At 45.5% G+C, this 6,010-nt stretch overlaps 1 long non-coding RNA gene across 1 annotated transcript; it reads left to right on the top strand.

Moving 5' to 3' along the window:
- Positions 1–2,719: 2,719 nt before the first annotated feature.
- LOC308284469 lies at positions 2,720–3,570 on the top strand. Its single transcript, XR_013962016.1, has 2 exons — positions 2,720–2,783; positions 3,162–3,570. It is a non-coding gene; the product is annotated as an uncharacterized lncRNA (long non-coding RNA).
- The last annotated feature ends 2,440 nt before the right edge of the window (positions 3,571–6,010 follow it).

Raw genomic sequence — 6,010 nt, 5'->3', positions numbered from 1 at the left:
CATGACCCTGTTCGATGGAAAGGTTAATTATGTGGGTAATGATTGGAGCAATGGTGGCGGCTGAATCTCTGAGAAATCTAGCTGGAATTTTATCAAGGCCAGTGGCCTTGTGCTGAGGTAGGGCGCTCAGTTTTTTAAACACTTCATCAGTTGTCACTGTGGCAAGTTTAAAACTGTCTTTTATGACACCCAGTTTATTGTAGTATTTCTTAACAAAATTTATACCATACCGCCCAGATGGGGCGACCAGTCTTTCAACCAGTGAATGGGCCATGGTGGTAAAGGTTTTGTTAAGATGGGTAGCTACTTCACATTTGTCAGAAATGAGAGCGGCGTCCGTTTTGATGTTTATGCTGTGGCATATGTTTTTAGATTTTAAGCCTAATTGGTTGTTAAGCAACTTCCATAGGTCTCGTGGTTTATTTTTGTATTCGTCGATTTTGGTGTCGATGTAGTCTTTTTGGGCGGATCTACATAGTGCGATCGTCTGGTTTCTGAGTTTCTTGCACTGAGCAGTAAGATGTTTGATTTGGATCTTGAGGTCAGTGTTGAATTTTTTCCTAAGCTTTTTGCAACACTTACGTTTTTCATCGTACTTTTTGTCTCTGAGTTTAGCTGATTCGGCTATATCTGAGTTATACCATGGCTCTTGGCGGGCTTTAACCCTGGTGGTTTGCAAGGGGGCCACGTCGTCTAGAGCATTGGTCAATTTGGTTTTAAAACCACACCATGCTCCTTCGACATTTGTACAATTCAGTTCAGAAGAAAAGTCAGTATTCGCTAGTGTGTGATTTAATGCCTCACTGGAGTAGTTTTTGAGGCTTCTAGCTACCACTGTTTTGTGACCACTAGCCTTGGGTTTGTGTATTTTACGCGTACAGTAGATCATGTAATGATCACTAAGACCGCATACAATAGCCCCGCTAGCGGTGACTTTGGATTTGTCTGTGGTTACGATGAGATCTATGAGGGTTTGGGAGTGCTCCGTCACCCTGGTAGGTACGGTAACGAGCTGAGTGAGACCATATTGATTACATAACCCATTAAAGGACTTGAACAGGGGTGCTTCTTTACGCAAAGCACAAACATTCCAGTCGCCCAAAGCATAATACTCAATACCGTCCACCTTTGCTAAGCTCTCCTCAAACAGCTCAAAGAAGTCATTCTGGTCAGGGGGTCTATAGACTGCGCATATTAGTATATTTTTAGCATGTTCAAAAATTATCTCGACCCATACAGTTTCAAGAGAGCTGTGGTGTAGGTCAGGGCGAATGATAAAATTTAAATCATTGTGAATATACATGCAAACACCGCCTCCCTTCCTGTTCCTATCATTCCTAATGACAGTGTAATTGGCTATTTCAATGCTAGTATCTGAGAATGAGTCATCGAGTTTAGTCTCTGAGAAGGTTAAAATGTGTACCTTACCATCAAGAAACATAGCTTTGATTTGTTCCAGTTTGGGTTTCAAACTGTTGATGTTGAGATGAATCATTTTCAGTCCTCTTTTCACAAAAGTACCTTTCATGTCTGAGGTGTTCAAATAGCCATTATCAGGGCTGGGGGAGGGGGTTTCCCCTGTGTGTGAGTCCACATCCGTGTGTATTGGGGGTAGGGGGGCGCTGGGGGTGGGGGGGAGGTCATGTCCCGTTGATGTCTGAGAACCTAGACAATGGGATATCCAGCTTCTTTCATCGGCGCGAGGTGTCGAGGTGGCGGCGCCGGCGCAGATTGTATCAAAGCCGAGGTACGCCAACAGCCATGATTGGTTTCGATCCCTGGGGGGTGGCGGGGCCAGCGGGGGGACATCCTGCTCGGTGGTACTGGTAATCTCCGGGGATCCGACTGCCGCGAACTGGGCACCAACAGCCACGATGTCGGGTGGTGGAGCCGGCGCGGGGGTGGACACACCGACGTCCGAGGTGCTCCGTGGGTCGGGTGGTCCCTCGTGGATCCGTGGTTCCTCCGAGTTGGCCGTGTTGGTAACCTCACTGGTCGACAATGGCGATGAGTCGACCGTGGAAAGACCATCCGCGGCTGCGAGAACGGCGGCGAGTCTGCGAGTCATCTGTCGGGTTGCAACCGGGCCAGGGTGGGTCTCTATATCTCCACAGAGTAGCAGCAAAAAGTAAATACAGGACCTTCTGTCCATACTACTGCCAACTGGGGGTTTGTTCTTTGTTGAGATCAGCGCACCAAAGACAGTCATTCTCCCGTAGCCAAGGTGTTTGGATTCCGACCCACCGTGGAGATAAAAATCACTGTGTGATTCCTCTCTGTCCTGCACATAATCCATCGTATCCAAGTTATGTGGGATCCACGGTGAACTCAAGCATGAGTCGGTAAACCATACGAGAAACGTTAGAAAAGATAAAAATATCCATCCCTTTGTCCCTGGTGAGTAGTTTACTGGCGCGCGGCGGCGGCTCCGGCGAGAAGTTGAGGAGCGAGAAAAAACGCGTCCGACCTGCATGGCTGCTGGCTCATCTATCAGCTTTGTGTAAACAGAGCTATGTTGCATTGTGACATTTTATATAGGTATACAGGGTATAAAGGGAATTTCACTGTGACAGTAAATGCATGGTAACTATTTACTATAACTGCATTTTATGTTATATATGAACTTATTGTAAGTCATTTGCTAAATGTCAAAATTGTAAATTGATTTGTTTAGATATAAACTATTTGATATTTTCCTGGCTATGATTTTAGATGATGAGTCGACGATGATGATGAGCCTACTTCTTCATTTCCACATCGTGGTCGTCCAAGGACAAGGATAGGTAAAGAAAAAACAAACTTTTTTCTGTAAATCAGACTTAGCACCATGCACATGCTCACATAGACATCAAAGGGGGCTTGAGCCCCTGCCCTTTTATCCATCTGTAAAAAGTGCCCTCTCCAGACCATGAATGCTGTTTTTACATAATTACTATATATATATATATATATATATATATATATATATATATATATATTTGTGTGGTAAGCAGGAAGTGCATAGAATGTTAGAGAGGCAGGGGTTGACATTTCTAAAACGGCCTTTTGATGAAAATAGTAGGCCCCCAACCTCCACGCATTCTGCTGTGACGCGTTGTGAGCTTGAAGGTGTACTATTTTTCATGTATTTTATAGTAATTATGTATTTGTATAATTTACAGATCGACCATGGGCTCGTGTACGAGTTCAGCAGACCCGGTGGAGCCCTTCCGGAGGAGCCTGGCTGGAGTGAAACAGAATGGAGCCCCAGGCCCTGTGCAGGCTGAATGACACACACGCACGCACGCACGCACGCACGCACGCACGCACACACACATATACACTCTGTAGACATGTAGTGTCACAGTGAGATAAAGAGAACCCTGAAAGCTGAAGCAGGATTCAGGCTGAAGCTCATGTCACTGTGTCAATGTTCTGCACTGCTCTTACTACTGCTCTTACTTCTCTTACACACTAAAAGTGTGTAAAAAGACACTTTTTCTTGTTTTTATTTTTTTGAATTTGTTTGTAAACAACCACTGATCATAGGTGTGATGTTACTGAAGCCAACAATAAAAGGCTAAAGAGAGATTTCTGCCTGAAAATGTATTCTTCACAAAAATGCATTTTTCTCAGCTTTATGTTCTCAAAGAGCTGTTTTTAGGCCACATTCTGCAGCTTCTAGCTAATGAACAGAACAAGATAAAAACTCGAAATCTTTTTCTGTTGCAAAGTAGACATTCTATTCTTCGTTGCCATATAATTGTTGTCTTTATAGTCTAAACCAAATTTCTCCAGTAGGCCTTCAAAGATGAGCGACAATTCTCAATTTAGCTGGCAGTGGATTGAGCTTTTTGTTCAATTCTGTGGCAGTAAAAGAGTTAACAGGGGGTTCTGAGTTTTTGGACAACGTTTGATGTTTTTGAATACTTACATTTCTGATATACTTTAATACCAGAAATATAAATGACATGCGACACAGCAAGATATTAAAGCTAAAAGGATAACACAAAAATTATCTGGGGACTCCGTCTATTGTTTCTATATTGTGGTCCTACTGTGACACATGAGTGTGTGTGTGTGTGTGTGTGTGTGTGTGTGTGTGTGTGTGTGTGCACATCAGACGTCGGGGGAGACAGCGGCGACCAGCGGACCGTCACCATTGGCCTGTCGGCCGTGGTGGGATTCCTCTTCGTGGCATTCGTGGTCGCCATGGGAACCACCGTACGCAAGAACAGAAAGAACGACAGCGAGCAGAGGTGGGTGGAGTACGCCACTGTACTCACGTTACCAAAACCCTAGACTAGATCTAGACTAGGGTTCCTCAATGTTTTCAGGCCCAGGACCCCTTAGTTGAGAGGGAGATGTTTGCATATAGTTTTATCTGTTGACAGCACAATCCTCAGGGCATAGAAATGCATATTCTAGATCAGGTCCATAGATGGGTCCGTTATGGGAGCCATTTTTACTGTACACCCCCGCGCGACCCCTCATCAGCTTACAGTGCTCATTCTGCTCAAACAAGGTAAAGAACGAACGAACGGCCGCTCCTTTTGGCAATAGTAACCTGCCTGAATAGGGTGAACGTTAACATACATAGCGGTAAGATAGTTAAAGGAGTAGTTCACCCCCAAAATGACCTTTTTTTCCTATTGATTACTCACACCATGGAGACTTGAATTCAATATATATGTTTTGTATTTGTCGCATTCCTAGAAGATAAAACCTTTGATTATAGTAAATTTACCGACATTGATTCCGGAATAGGGACCCTTCCGGAATCAGTAGAGGTAAATATTTTGCAACATGGATGTTTTTGTGATCCGATCGTGCACGTGCATGGTACACAACGGACATGATGCGAGCACATTAAAAGGTACAGTACGTAGAAAACGGGATATGATGAGCAGTTTGGTTAAATATTCCAGTAGTAAATGAATTAGGGTGCACTGTACTGCCCTACCTTGGTCACCATGACGTCACCATGAATACTGGTCCCTGATTGGCTACGGGTGTAAACACTAACAGAGGATGGTTGCCCCCTGGCAGAGTGCCAACTTGCCTACCCACATACATGCAAACAGCACCGAACAGCCCTGGTGATGTCACCATCAACAGCAAATGAGGGACCAGCATTCTTGGTGACGTCACCAACGACAAGTGCGACCTGATATAAACGTGGCCATACATGGCCATGAGTGCACAAGGTGCAAGTTGGCACCTCGACAGAGTGCGGTCTAGTTTGTTCTCTAAAATGTTGCCTCTGGTTGGGGTTGCTATGGTGACTCATCTGCTTTGCGGAATGGTCAAACCTTGCTGGACGTTTGTGCCGCCGAACGAATATAATTGGCCGTGGCACATAGCAGCACTGCATTCTTCTACAGAGGAGCACTTGATGAGTCCGGTTAGATCCTTGTTGGTTCCAGTGTGTGAGAATGTTTCGCTGGACGAACCATCTGAAAGGAATAAAGATATGCGGGCGAGCTGCGGTGACAGTTGGACACATGGTGTATGCTTTTGGAGGAGTCAGTGACGAGGACAGTGATCAGATTGGTGTGCACATCTTCAACACGGTGTCTTTGTGCTGGACAGCGTTGCCCCCGGTGACGCCTGGAAGAGGAGAACGTCACCTTGATGTTCCTTCAAGGTGTCTGGGCCGCACAGCTGTGTTGATTGAAGATATCACCGCCTACCTCTGGGGAGGGCTCACGTACACATACAACCACTGCGACCTGCTTTATGCATTTGACGTTGACGCTCACAGATGGTTCAAACCACAGGTTTCAGGGACTGTTCCAGACGGGAGGGAGGGCCACTCAGCCTGTGTCTTGGGGAAGGTCATGTTTATCCATGGAGGAGAGACCCAGACTAGATTCACTAATGACACGTACAAGTTGGACACCACCACGATGGTCTGGACTTTAATTAACACCGGAGTCACTGCACCTCATGTTTCATACCGTCACTCTGCCACCATCATCGGGACAAAGATGTTTGTATTTAGGGGCTGGGGGAACGGGGACAACAACAA

Source organism: Nannobrachium achirus (genome assembly GCF_963921795.1).
Source record: "Nannobrachium achirus genome assembly, chromosome: 4".
In the NCBI taxonomy this organism is placed as follows: Eukaryota; Metazoa; Chordata; class Actinopteri; order Myctophiformes; family Myctophidae; genus Nannobrachium; species Nannobrachium achirus.
Note: the sequence above shows the minus strand (reverse complement) of the source record. Positions and strands in the feature narration are given on the sequence as shown.